The sequence below is a fragment of the Camelus dromedarius genome, chromosome 9 (assembly GCF_036321535.1).
Source record: "Camelus dromedarius isolate mCamDro1 chromosome 9, mCamDro1.pat, whole genome shotgun sequence".
Lineage (NCBI taxonomy): Eukaryota > Metazoa > Chordata > Mammalia > Artiodactyla > Camelidae > Camelus > Camelus dromedarius.
In genome coordinates this window covers 52,794,474-52,808,370 of record NC_087444.1, presented here as the reverse complement: position 1 = coordinate 52,808,370, position 13,897 = coordinate 52,794,474, and the positions used below count along the sequence as shown (strand labels likewise).

The window sequence follows — 13,897 nt, the reverse complement described above, 5'->3', positions numbered from 1 at the left end:
GTCCCTGCCTTCATCTGGGCTTCATCAACGTCTCCAGGGCCTCCATCCTGCTCCTTCCAGCATGGGACCACTTGTAGGATCATACAGAGCTCAAGTGCTGTGCCCCTCCTGAGCAGCATACCCCCGAGCAGCACCCTTCACCTCTCAGGGCCTCAGCTTTCTCATCTGTAAAGGGGGGATGCTGATACCGATAGTTGTGCTTAGGGTTTAGTCAGGGCTCAGAACAGTGCCCAGCACACAGCAAAGAGTTAGCTGTTTTTATAGTTGTTAGGACTGCCTCCTACTCTGCGATCCTACCATGCAGGAAGCAGAACAAGTGTTAAGTTGGCCTCAGTGGCTTGAGATACGATTATCATCCAACAAATGAGGACGGCATCCTCAGAGTTTGATATCTCAATCTAAGAAGGACTTACAGATCCACAACCTAACCTCCCACTTTACAGCCACTGAGGCCCAGAGAGGCCAAACCTGAGAATATAGAGTGAGGAAGGTGCGTGTAGACAGTCATTCCTCTGCTCCTGTGCTGAAGTGTGGGTAGAAAGGAAAGCACTGAGGATGTGCTAACTTGATTTCTACTATAACTTGTGGTATAAATGATGTATGTGTATATACACATATGTATAACCATGTGTATATACACAATCATGCATTTAATTTTTTTTAATTTTAAATAATTTTAGATTTAGAGAAGAGTTCAAAGATAGCACAAAGTTTTCATATACCTTTCATCCAGCCTCAACTAATATTAATGTCTTACATAACCACAGTACAGTAATCAAAACTAAGAAACTGGCAGTGTGTTCGGCGATCCCGTGGATCTGTCTGTTGCTTCAACACTGTTTGGCTGGAACAGACCCAGGGACGCCCCTTGCTCCAGCCTCTGACCACCCTCAACTTTTTTCTAATCGCAACCTTCAGAACCAGCCACTCTGCTATCCTCAGCCTCTGGGACCAGCCAACACGATTTTTTGAGCTTAACTCCTTATTACCCATCTGCCATGAGCTCCCAGATTTGTCAGAATTATTCCATCACCATCAACTGCACGTCAACATGTTTCTGCAGAATTCTGACACCTACCTGTCTCTGGGCTTCTATTTCCACCGTGACAATGTGGCTCTGGAGCACTTGGAGAAGCGTGAGGACACCTAGTGTCTCTTCAAAATGTGAAACCAGCGCAGCAGCTGTGCTCTCTTCCAGGACATGCAGGTGCCATCTCGAGATGAGTCGGGTAAAAACCAGGACGCTATGGAAGCTGCCACTGTCATGGAGAAGAACCTAAATCAGGCCCTCTTGGATCTGAATACCCTGGGCTCTGCCCACGCAGACTGACATCTCTGTGACTTCCTGGAGAACAATTCCCTGGATGAGGAGGTGAAACTCATCAAAAAGATGGGCAATCACCTGACTCACCTCCGCAGGCTGGATGGTCCCCAGGCTGGGCTGGGCGAGTACCTCTTGCAAAGGCCCACCCTCAAGCACAACTAGGAGCCTCTGCGACCCAGCGGCCTTTGTGGAGCCCCCCTAGTGTTAGGACTTTTGCCTGAAGCCTCTCCCTGCAGTCACTAGGCAGATTTTTAACCGTCCTGGAACCCTCTCCCAAGCTTTGGACCAAATGGAAACAATAAAGCTTTTTGCAACAAACAAAACAAAAACAAACAAACAAACAAAAACTAGTCAATTAACATGGATGTAATACTATTAACTAAACTACAGACTTCCTTTCTCTGTTCCAGAGTCCAGTCCAGGACCATCCCATGGCGTATACTCACCATGTCTTCTCCATCTTCTCTGTAATCTGTGACAGTTCCTTAGCCTTTTCTTGTCGTGCATGACCATGTCATTTTTGAAGAGTACGGGCCAGTTATTTTGCAGGCTGTTTGAATTTGGCTGATGATTTCTTGTGCTGTATTGAGGTCACAGATTTGAGGGAGTGCACCACAAAGACAAGGAGCCCTTCTAATCTCATCATCTCAGGGGGGTACGTGAGACCAGCCTTGCTGGTGATGCTAACTTTCATCACTTGGTAACGTCATGTCAGTTGTGTTTCTCCACCCTAAAGTTACTGTTTATCCATTTCCATATTGTATGTATTAGAAGTAAGTCACAACTTCTTTATTCAGTCATCTGTTGATGGACATTTAGGTTCTTTCCATGTCTTGGCTATTGTATATAGTGCTGTTATGAACATTAGGTACATGTATCTTTTCGAATTAGAGTTTCCTCCAGATATATGCCCAGGAGTGGGATTGCTGGATTATATGGTAAGTCTATTTCTAGTTTTTTAAGGAATCTCCATACTGTTTTCCATAATGGCTGCACCAAACTGCATTCCTACGAACAGTGTAGGAGGGTTCCCTTTTCTCCACACCCTCTCCAGGATTTATCATTTGTGGACGTTTTAATGATGGCCATCCTGACTGGTGTGAGTTGTGGTATATTTATACAATGGAATACTACTCAGCAATAAAAAAATAATGCCATTTGCAGCAAGATGAATGGGCCAGGAGATTGTCATTCTAAGTGAAGTAAGTCAGAAAGAGAAAGAAAAATACCATCTGATATCATTCATATGTGGAATCTTAAAAAAAAGAAAAAGAAAAAAGAGGACACTAATGAACTCATCTACAAAGCAGAAACAGAATCACAGAATATAGTAAACAATCTTATGGTTACCGGGAGAAAGAGGGTGGGAAGGGATAAATTTGGGTGTTTGAAATTTGCAGATGTTAATCACTATATATGAAAACAGATAAATTTCTTCTGTATAGTGCTGAGGTGGGAAGCCCCATGAAAAGACTGGCAGGACCTCCAGGCAGGGCCACTGCCTTCCCCCTGGTGTCATCCAGTTCCCTGGCCTGGTGACATTATTTTGCTTTTGTGCTTTTGTAAAACGGCTTCCTTCTAGGAGAACAAAACTTACCCCTAAGAGTCTATTGGTTCCCAAAACTCGTTCCTGATTGGTCCATTTCTAATACCTCATTTGCATAAAGCTCACTCCTGATTGGTCCATTTCTAACACCTCATCTTGCAAAATCTTGACTAGTAACATATAAAAACCTGTGTAAATCTACAAACGGGGTCCAGAGCTTGGAGTGTTAACTCCTCTGATCCTACCGGCATAATAAACCTGAGTACTCCAACCCTCCAAGTGCCCCTTGGTCTCTCACCAGGATCCTGGTTGCTGTAACACTCTGCTGTAACAGTGCAGAGAACTATATTCAATATCTTATAATAACCTTTAATAAAAAAGAATATGAAAATGAATATATGTATGTATATGCATGACTGGGACATGATGCTGTACACCAGAAATTGACACATTGTAACTGACTATACTTCAATTAAAAAAAAAAAAAGTGAGTCACAGAATACAGGCTACACTCAAGAGGATGGGAGATAAGCTTGTCCTCTTGGAGGAAGTCCACCACAGTAATTAATATTTGAAAGGAGATACTTCAGGGTTGTGCAAATATCTCATTTCACCTTAAATTTTCCCCACTAATTTTAGCATTCACCAGTGGATTTTGCCTGTAGCAATGATTATTGTGGTGCTCTAATGGTAATTTTCTATTTCCTGCATTCCTTCTCCATTTATTATTTGGGATTCTTTTGTAAGGAAGAGTTAGCTTTTCCCCTCCATTTATTTATTTATGCCATCATTTATTTACATCAGTATGGACTCATGAATATGTATTTTCCTCTTTGGGTTAAAATCTAACACCATTATTATTTATTATGTCCCTGAAAATGTTTTAGTTCATCGATTGAGAGCTCTTTCAAGTGGGCTTCTGTGACTTAATATGTCCCCATCCTTTTGGGGTTTGGTTTTGGTTTGGCTTTGCTGTTTGGTTTCTTCTTTTTGGCACAGGCCATGTATTTTAAAAGTATCAATTAGACTTGTTAGTCTTCAGCTCTAGACCCTCCAATGGTTCCCACTGGACTTAGAATAAATCAGTATTCTCTGCCAGCACAGGAGCCCCTGTGTGATCTGACCTTTTTCCCACTCTCTTGTCTCTTGCTGATGTCGGCTCCCTCTGGCTTTATTCTTGTTCCTGTGACACACCCAGTTTGTTCTCTGTAAGCCCTTTGCTCCTGGGTCCCCTTTGCCTGGAGCATCCTTGCCCAGATGTCACCTTGGCTGACTCCTTGTCCTTCAAGCCAAAGCTCAAAGATCACTCCCTGACCATATATGAAGTGGTGGGACCACTTGGAGGGGCGGCTGAAGAGAATTTGATGAAGATGCATTTTACAGAGGTGCATATGGGCTTGTGGGAACCAAGCAGGAAGAGGAAGCCCTGGGGACTAGCCATTACCAATCCCCAGCTCAGAGGGCCAAGAGGAGGGAATGGTGTTAACAGTGCTTGGCAAGAGCTGGGGCCAGGGATACAGGAACTCAACCAATGCCCAAGCCATGGTCCCAGCTGGGACAGGGGTGGGCCCTGGGTGTATTAACCTCTCCTCCCACTCTTCAGTGTCCTGTTGGTGTTCTCCATTGTCCAGAAACAACAGGGAGCCAGAGGATGTGCCCACTGCTGCACTTCACAGAGGTCAGCCTCTTGGCACACGGGGCAGGGTGGAGAATGGGTCTGCACAGGCCAATGGAGAATGTCCTGCTCACCATCCACCTGAACTCTGCCCATCATTTCACCTCATTACTTCCCCATCCCATCATGCATTTATCATTGTCTGAAACTGTCTTCTTCATTTACCTGTTTATTGTCTATTTTATTTATTTTTTAATTTACAATTTTATTTATTCATTCATTTGTTTGTTTGTTTACTGTCTACCTCCACACCAATATAATGTGATTTCCATGCAGAAAGGACCATCTTATTCACCACTGTATTCACAGTCCCTGGCACATAGTAGGTGTTCAATAACTATTTGTCCATGAACAAAAAGTAAATCCACAGTCAAAGGCCAAACCATATATTTGGGCCTATGGTATTCCCAACTGGGTTTACTCCCTTCAGAATGCTTCTGTGGCTGGCATGATTTGTGTGGCTCCAGAATCACAATTCCTCCAGCACCTCTGATCTACCCTCTCCTCCCATATTCCCCCATCTGCACGGCTGAGCTGACTTCTGCTGCTGGTGCCTCTGCCATCTCTCTCATCCTCCCGTCCCTGAGGCCCAGCTCTACCTGCCTCCTCCTGGGGGATCTCTGATGTCCGTGGCCTTCCTGTCCTCATCATTCCTCTTCAAAGACATATGCCCATCACCTCCCACTGCTCTCTGAGTTCTCTAGACTTGCGCTGTCCTTGGTAGGAGCCACTAGCCCCACATGGCTACCTAGCACTTGAACTGTGAACATCCAAACTGAGATGTGCTAAGTGTAGAGTACACACCAGATTTGCAAGAGTGTGAATAAAAGAATGTAAAAATCTCAATGACAGGTTGAAATGATAAGATTTGGGGTATATTGGGTTAAATAAAATAAATACATTACTAAAATTAATTTCACCAGTCCGTTGTTATTTTTTAAATCTAGCTACCAGGAAGTTTGAAGTTACCTGCATGGCTCACATTATGTTTCTTTGGACAGAGCTGTATTTCATTTGCTGCAGCATTTCCAGGGCTTGCACAGAGTGAGGCACATAGTAGGGGCTCAATAAATGCTTGTTGGATACAGGCACACTTCCCACTAGAGGTCTGTTCCCCAAAAAGATCACAAGCTTCTGGAGGGTGAGGCGGGGGCCCTTCTGTCTGCCTTGTAGGTAGTGAGGATGGGCATATCTCATATAGACCGAGTGTTTCCTACAGCAAAGGTGATTAAGGAGGCTCAAACCTGACTTAAGCTCCAAGGGCAAAACCCAGTGGAGCCTGACGTGTGAAACAGGAAGCAAAGTCAGAAGATCTGATGGAGAACATGTGGTGTTACCTCTCCACTAAGAATCACTCCCTGAAGGGTTCCAGAGAGCGCGGGATGCTTACAGGAGGAGTGCAGGCCGTGATGACCTACTCTGCTCAACCACAGGGAGGTTGTTAAGTGTCAATTTTCTTGACAGGAAGAAGCTCGTGTGTGCTAGCTCTGCACATTTTCACCTGGCCGAAGTGGGAAATGTGTAACATTTTCTGCCGCAGGAGGTTCTAAAAGGAAGAGATATCTGCCTCTCCCCAGAGCCAGAGCTTGAGCCACATGCTGTTGGGAGCACTTTAGAATTGTTATTTCATAAATCCCTTCACAGTGCCTCTGTGAGGCAGGTAGTGTTACCAGCTCTGCTTTACTGATGAGGAAAAGCTGCAAGAGGTGAAGTCACTTAGCCAAAGCCTCAGAGAGCCAATGGCAGACCCAGCCCTGGAGTGTAGCTTTCTTGACTCTGTTTCTGGTGTACTGTCAACTGCATCCCACTGCCTCCACCCCTGATTTGAAAGAGAAGGAAAGAGGGAAAAAGAGATGGGGAAGGAGACAGAGTCTGTAATTCATTGGTTAGTTCCTGTAGCTCTTTGTTAATAGAATTCAAGACATATAGGTGGCCTCTCCTTCAGAGCATGGCTACGGGACAGGAGCCCAGCTCTAGAATTCTAGAATCAATACCCATAGCTACTCCTTCCTCTATCCAACCACTGGCATTCTGAGTCCTCGAGGGCATTACTGCTCACTTCCCTGTGCCCCTCCTCCCTCTGTGAGATGGAGAGCTGAGATGCTGTGAATCTTCACACTTCCTGGTGCACACACATAAACCACCAGCCACAGGCTGTTTGACCTTGGACACGTGGAACACCTGCACAGTCAGTTATTGCTGTGTCACAGAATTCCTCTAAACGGGCACTCACCAAGATGTATGCAGATCTCCGGGGCCCTTCTGCTTCTCAGATCTCAGGTCAGGGCCCAGACCGAAGGGCCATTGACCACCCAGGGCAAGTTCTTCTCATGTCAACAGCAGAAGATGAGTGGGTAATACCAATCATGCAAACAGACTTCAAGCCTCTGCTAAGTCATCCCATCTGGTAATGTCTCATGGGCCAAGGCAAGTCACATGGCCCAGCTCAAAGCCGAGGGACAGGGCTATTCACTCCTCCCATGGAGCTCTGCTGAGGTGGGTGGGTGAAAGTATTTTTTAAGAATAATCTAATCTACTGTGTCCCATCATCAATCTGGGCTTCAACGACTATTGGTTTCAATGACTATTTGGTCAAGGAATAGAAACACATTGTGCTTCAAGGATAATACTGGATATATTCTTGATTTGTAAAATAATATAACAGATTTCTATTACATGCTGGCTCATCATTTCTTTGATGTAAATATTCCACAGGTCAAATCCCATCTCTGAAGCTGAACAGCTATATCTGATTTGATGTAATCGGCCAATACATAAATCCCACTTTTCATTACAAAGGTGTTAACATTTCCACTGCAATAACACAGAAACTTACCCAGAGCACTGGGAGTGAGCACTGCCCTCCAACTGTAGTTTTCTCCCTGCATGAATTACTAAAGACAAAGGCTACTTTATAAATCTACTCACTTTTCCACAGCCTTCTCAGATTTTATAGCTTGCTACTTTTCTAAGAGCACTGCATGAAGGTTTGGTGTTTTATTTTTAATGGCAGATGGGTCGTGTGTGTTTATTAGCCAAGTAGTCGTAAATATGTAGGCACCAGTTGTGCGAGGGAGTAAAGACAGTCTGAGTGGAAAGAGACAGTCCCTACCCTCAAGAAGCTTAGGGTCTGCTTGTAAAGATGACATGCTCTCTGTATTGACACAGGCCAGCCATGCCAGTATTGCAGTGTACGTGTGGGTCAGGTCAAAATGTCACTGACAATATCACCTTAAATTCCACAGCTGAGCCCATGGGATAGCATGCTTATGAACACATTTCTCAAACCTGACCTTTGTAGCTTGGATCTCTGAAGCAAATTTGAAATTTTCAAAAAAAAATTTCCTTTTTCTGTAATGATGGTTTCAAATCTCTGATCAGCAATGCTTAGGCTTCTCTAGCATCCCTTTTGTCTGTATTTCTCATCTTGTAAAGGATTTTTTAAAGTCAATTTATGAGAAGACTAATTTTATTTGATAAAGGAAAAATAAAAACATGAGATAGTAGGCATTCATCTTGCTCTCAGTTGATGTTTCATTATGAATTTCCATTGTATCTGACATTCTTGCATTAACAAATAGTTGGATACATCATTTTGGAGTTAAGACAATAATATGCCAGCAAATTTGACCAAAAACAAATTCATTAATGCTAGAGATCTACCACACAGATATAATTTGCTACTGCTGTGATCACTTACAGTAAAATGATCCCATTATTCTCTGCATAGCTGATTATTAGATTCCCTCCCTCGACCAGCTGGAAGAGGGGAAATAGTGTCACATTATTAGCAATGGATACAGTTTATTTTGTGCAACCCAAAGTCTGATTTTAACAGTGACATCGAGTCCCAAGCCTTAAGATCACTTATTTGCTCAGCAAATACATATTAAACCCCAGCGCTATGCAGGACCCTGTGCTGGGTGAGAAGAGGAAGAGGAGGAGAAACACACTCTGAGTGTGGGTTTCAGGAGTCCTTCCTGTGAGGCATCTTTATCCAAGCACTCTTTCCTTTGAAGACCCCACCCAAGACACGGCAATCATATATAAAAGCACCCAGTTCCCATATTAAATATAATATTTTGCTGTCAAAATTTGTTTTTAAATATTATTTTGATTTTTCAGTTTTCCTACTTTGGACCTCATCGTTTATCTCTGACATGAACCCCCACTGCAGGTCTCAAACACTGTCATAGACTCATGAAAATCCTTTAGGGCCTGATGGATAAAATATCCTGGGGTCAGGAATGATGTCATAGATCTTGAAAGAAGGGGGTATTTCTGTCAGCAGAGAGGGTGCTTAAGGGCTTTCTGGAGAGTGAAAACAGTGAGATAATATTCAGGAATATTTTGGAAAGAATTTAGCCTTTGCTAGAGACAGGTTAGAGAGTGGTCTGGAAAGGTAAGTGGGAAAAAATGTTTTGGAGATGGGATGTGAATTTTAAACTCTACTTTCTAGGCTGTGAAGAACCACTGATGGTTTATGAGAGAGGCATGACCTGTCCAGAAAACTTACCAGCCTGGGAAATCTCCAAGGAGGTGAATCTAAAAGCTGACTTTGAAGACTGAACCTCAGAGAAGAGCTTGGTGTAAAAGCTACATGCTCTCCACACTGACTCCGCTCCCAGTTTTCCTTAATTCCTCTTTGTCACATTGCTTTTCAAGGATTCTCACTTCTTCTCTCTGCCACCATATCCCCTAAAACATGTTTTAGCTCTCCTTTCTGGTTTCTAGCAATTCTGAGGCTGGCCGTGCTCTGGCTGGCCTTCTCAGTCAGCATCTTATTCATTATTAAATTTGCCTCCCCCAAAACACATTTACAAATAATTCATACTGCAGCTTCTCTTTCTATCATAGAAAGAACTTATTTTATAGAATGTTAATGCTGAAGGAGACGTTAGAATCCAACCACTCTTCATTCTCTCAAGTTTATAGTAAAGGAAACTGGATTAGGCAGGAAAAGTAACTTTGCCATCAACTTGGTCAACATTAAGGTCACCTGAATGAGAACTGGAGTTGGGACAAGAATCTGTGGTCACCTGGCTCAAATAAGTCTACTTCTCTGCACTTAGCCACCCCTGAGGGTGTAACCTGGGGATCACATTGACAAAGTATGAGCTTTCAGATACTAAGAAGAGACTCAATGCTCCCCGAATTGAGACTGTGTCCCCTGAGACAATCTAGAAATGGATTGTGGTCATGGGTCCCTGGGGTTTGTGACCAGATCAAGTTGTCTTGGGGCCAGTTATTAGACTGACCTTGGAGTGCACTCTCCATGGAGTCTTCAAGTTAGTCTCTCATTTACTTTCTTTTTCCAACCTTTTCGGATAAGAGAGAATGACATAAATGTTGGGACTGACCAGCCATTCTTTTTCTGATCTTCCATAATTTTAAGGCCGCTATCTACCCTTGGAAGAATAGTGATGTCAAGCAGAGCCATTAAATTCCCTCGTCTTCTAACCTGCCTTCTCCCATCACTTTAAAAGACAGGGCTCCTGAGGCATCATGAACTCTGCATGAAATCTTCACTTGTCTTTAAAGGAGTTTTAGTGCTGGAACTTTCCATGACAGTCTGTCAATGTTAGTATAACTCACCATGATTTGCTGTGTTGTGGAGGCACTGGAGGTGAGCATTAACAGCCATAAAATCACCCTAAATGGACCCGCCTCACTCACTCTTCTGGCATTGTCTTCAGATAGCTGCCACATGCCTTCCTGAAAGTCTCCAAGAAGAGACAGCCCTATGCCCTGACCCTGTAGTCTCAATCTGATATTTTATCATTAGACTTTCACAAAGCTGATTCCCCAATCAAAACTGCAGTCCTTTCATGGGGGAGGGGATAGCTCAGTGGTAAAATGTGTGCTTTGCGTGTGTGAGGTCCTGGGTTCAAGCCCCAGTACCTCCAGTAAACAAATAAATCTAATATTAGGGAGGGTATAGCTCAAGTTGTAGAGTGCATGTTTAGCATGCATGAGGTCCCGAGTTCAAACCCCAGTACCTCCTCCAAAAACAAACAAATAAAAAAGTACCTCCCTCCTCCCCTCCAAAAAAAAAACAAACAAACAAAAAAAGGAATGAATAAAAATTTTATAAATAAATAAACAAATAAATAAACCTAAATTCCTCCCTCCCACCAAAAAAAGTTTAACCAATTCCTTTCTCAGTGCCTAAAACATGAAAATTACTGCTCAACTTTGTTCTACTTCATATGCTTCCAGATGAATTTCTGCTGAGACTGGCGCTGAGGGCTATCAAAGGTAAAGGTAGCTCACAGAAAATGTTTCTCAGACCCATGGCCCTGGATTCTGACTCTGGGCTGCATTTCAGATAATCCCTCTTGGAGAAGTTGGTAGTTCACTTCACTGCTGTCTTTTCATTCCTTCAGGATGCCAGTGAACCCACTGCCTGCAAAACAAGAGTGTTTTCCTTGTTTGAATCTGCACTTACAATTCCTAATCAAATAATAACTTTCATAGCACTTTGCTGCTCTAAGCCTGAATGGCACTTCCATTACCCCCTCTACTGACGTCAAAATTACAGGCCTGTCATTTCCTGGATTTTCTCATAAACACAAGCATTAAATTATACCTACACTCACCCATTAGTAACTTTTCTCTGTGGTGGGTGTTTAAATGTCTTCTAGTGACTCTACTATCTCTTCAACTTTCCAACCCTCTCAGAATATTAATGAATTTCACCTTGTTCTAGAGTTCCTGTCTAATGTGTCTTCTCATTTCTTTATGTAACATGACTTTGATTTTATAAACTTCTTTTCTTCTTTCTCTTTGGGAAAAAGAAAGAGAAACATTTTTCTTGTGTTATTATTCTCCAAAAAGTGAGAACCTGATAAAAGAAGAGTCACTTTTCAGCTTTCAAATATTTCTTGGAGAAGATGTAGAGACAGTTTGGGTCTGACTGCAGACAGATTGGGTCCCTCCCTCTGGGGTTTTTAATCATTTTTTGCCACTTAATCACATTATGATAACAACACATGTTCTGGGTGCTTTATTTCTATTGACCATTTTAATACTTCCCACCACACTATGCTCCCATTTTACAGATTGGGAAACTAAGTCAAAGAGGTTTATAAACTTTCTCAAGATCACACAGCTAACAAGTGTCAGATGCAAACTGAAACCAATTAGTCTAGCCCCAGAGGTTACATATATGCCAGGTTTCTTGCAAGTTACAAATGACAGAAGCTCAACTCAAAGTAGCTAGGCAAAAGAGAGTTTGTTTCCTCATAAAACCAATCCCTGAACAGGAATGGAGCTGCTCTCTGGGACAACTGAGACTGGCAATTTGCCCTCAGGACTCCATTCCTTCAGGCTGGCTTCTACCCCAAGGCTGGAGTCAGAGGCCCCAATTATTTCTTAGCTGAAATCCTTTTAGATTCATGATGAAAAGAAGGCTCTTGCCACTAAGCTCCAATTATAATAAGTAAATAGAGAGAAGAAACAGGAAAGGATACTGATTGGCCAACTTGGGTCATGTGCCCATGTCCTAGACCAATTACTGTGACTAGTAGGGTGAGTCATTCATCCACCAGGATCATTCAGGCTGCATTAGGTGCCCTCCTTGGAGAAGTTATTGTGTAAGGGAAGATAAAGCAGCTTCTGGTAAATCACATTTTAGAGTCATGGGATAGGAGAAAAACAAAACAATTCCCTAAAAGATGGAGAAAGCACAGCTTGGCTACTGGAATAATTACTGCAAGTTGAAGAGCTTCAGGAACAGGCATCTTAACCTTTATGTTTCTCTGAGCTTTGTTGTTGTTCCTGAGTTGGATGGAACTGATCAGCCGGTCTGGCAACAGCAGACTTGCAGGTCAACAGTCATCTGGAACTGAGGACCAGGCTCTCAGGTGGGATGAGGACAGTTCACTTCAGCAGGACTGCCAACAGTCCTGCTTTCATCATTTAAGTGGCCTGCCTAGCCCCCTGTAGGCATTGGAATTTGAGACAGGTGTCTTAGTGTATCACCAAATAGCACATTCAATCATAGCACTAACCGACTAGAGCATTCATTTCCTCCATCACCTTTGGTCAACATCCCATGAAGAAGGTTAACACTTTGAAGAAGAAAGAGGCAAGGCAAAGGATCCAGCATTTTAAAACAAGAGTTTTCTTGACAGAATGGCCTATGGCATTTGATGGAATTTTTCAAGGCACAGAAAAACAAGTTTGACAGCATGTGTTTTAAGCAGAGGTGTCTACGTGGCACTTCCAGAATCAATCACTGCCAGCCTGTGCATGGGGTGGGAGGTGGGAGGGAGGGGGACTTCATTTCTCTCTCCTATCTTTCTTTCACTCAGAGCCTCAGTGTGCCCTCTTTAGATGGTTGTGTGAAATAGGCAAACCCATTTCTTTCTTGTTCCCACTAATTTCCAAGGCATGCTCTGGCTTAGCATTCCATTTTTGATGATGCCAGCAGCTCCTAGAAATCTAGAAACCCTAGTGCATCATACAGCACTATGCTTTTCAAACTATGGTACAGGAGATTCTTTGCTCCATAAACCAAGAGGTATTTTCTGGTAAGATGCCTGCTGAAAGCCTTCTAGAGCTGACAGAAAAGATTTTGTTCTCCCTGATGGGCTGGGGCAGAGACAGGTAATAGTGGAAACATGGGATGAAAGATTTATACCTTACACTCAGTTCTAATTTTCCCCTAAAAATATGGGGAGGAGAGGGCAGTAGCCCTGAGCTAGAGAGTGGAAAGTGAAGGAGTAGGAGGTGATCATTTAGGAAAAGACATCACATCACACTGGCCAGGCAAAAATAGCTCTTCCTTGTCCCGTCTCACTGAGTGTCCTTGAGAAGATGCAACTCTTGCTTCCTTTGGAATTATTGGTTCCATTATCATATGTGGGGTAGATAGCAAACTCAGCTGCCAGTGACTGTCTCCTTCTGTTGTCCCTTTTGGAATAAAGCCCATATTTGTGCAGTGAACTTGGTTTTCCTGACTGCTTTGAAGCACCTCTGGGCACTACTGTCCTCCCTGCAACTTGTGTAATCACTCTGCAACGTTCATAAATGATTTTGGTGTCCCTTTGTACATTTTCCTCTCATTTCACTGAGAGAGAAGTAACCATTTATTTCTTCCTAGTTGCAAACAGTAAGTCTCAGCTTCAGCTACTGTTAGACCTAGATTTTCTTGTCCAATCTCTCATTTTGCTGTTTTTTTTAAGTCAAGAAATACTGCCTTTTTCAAATTCAGCTCTTGACCAAAAGTAAATGAGAATGTGTTTTAACTTCATTTTTTAATTTATAACTTTTGCTCAAGTTTATCCTTAGTCTAACAAGTGATTATCTCTCAAACCGAATTAGTCATCCATCCATTCATTTGTCCTTC

At 42.9% G+C, this 13,897-nt stretch overlaps 1 pseudogene; it reads left to right on the top strand.

Annotated features, from left to right (window-relative positions):
* Positions 1-998: 998 nt before the first annotated feature.
* LOC105091184 (ferritin light chain-like) lies at positions 999-1,486 on the top strand (annotated as a pseudogene).
* Positions 1,487-13,897: the final 12,411 nt, after the last annotated feature.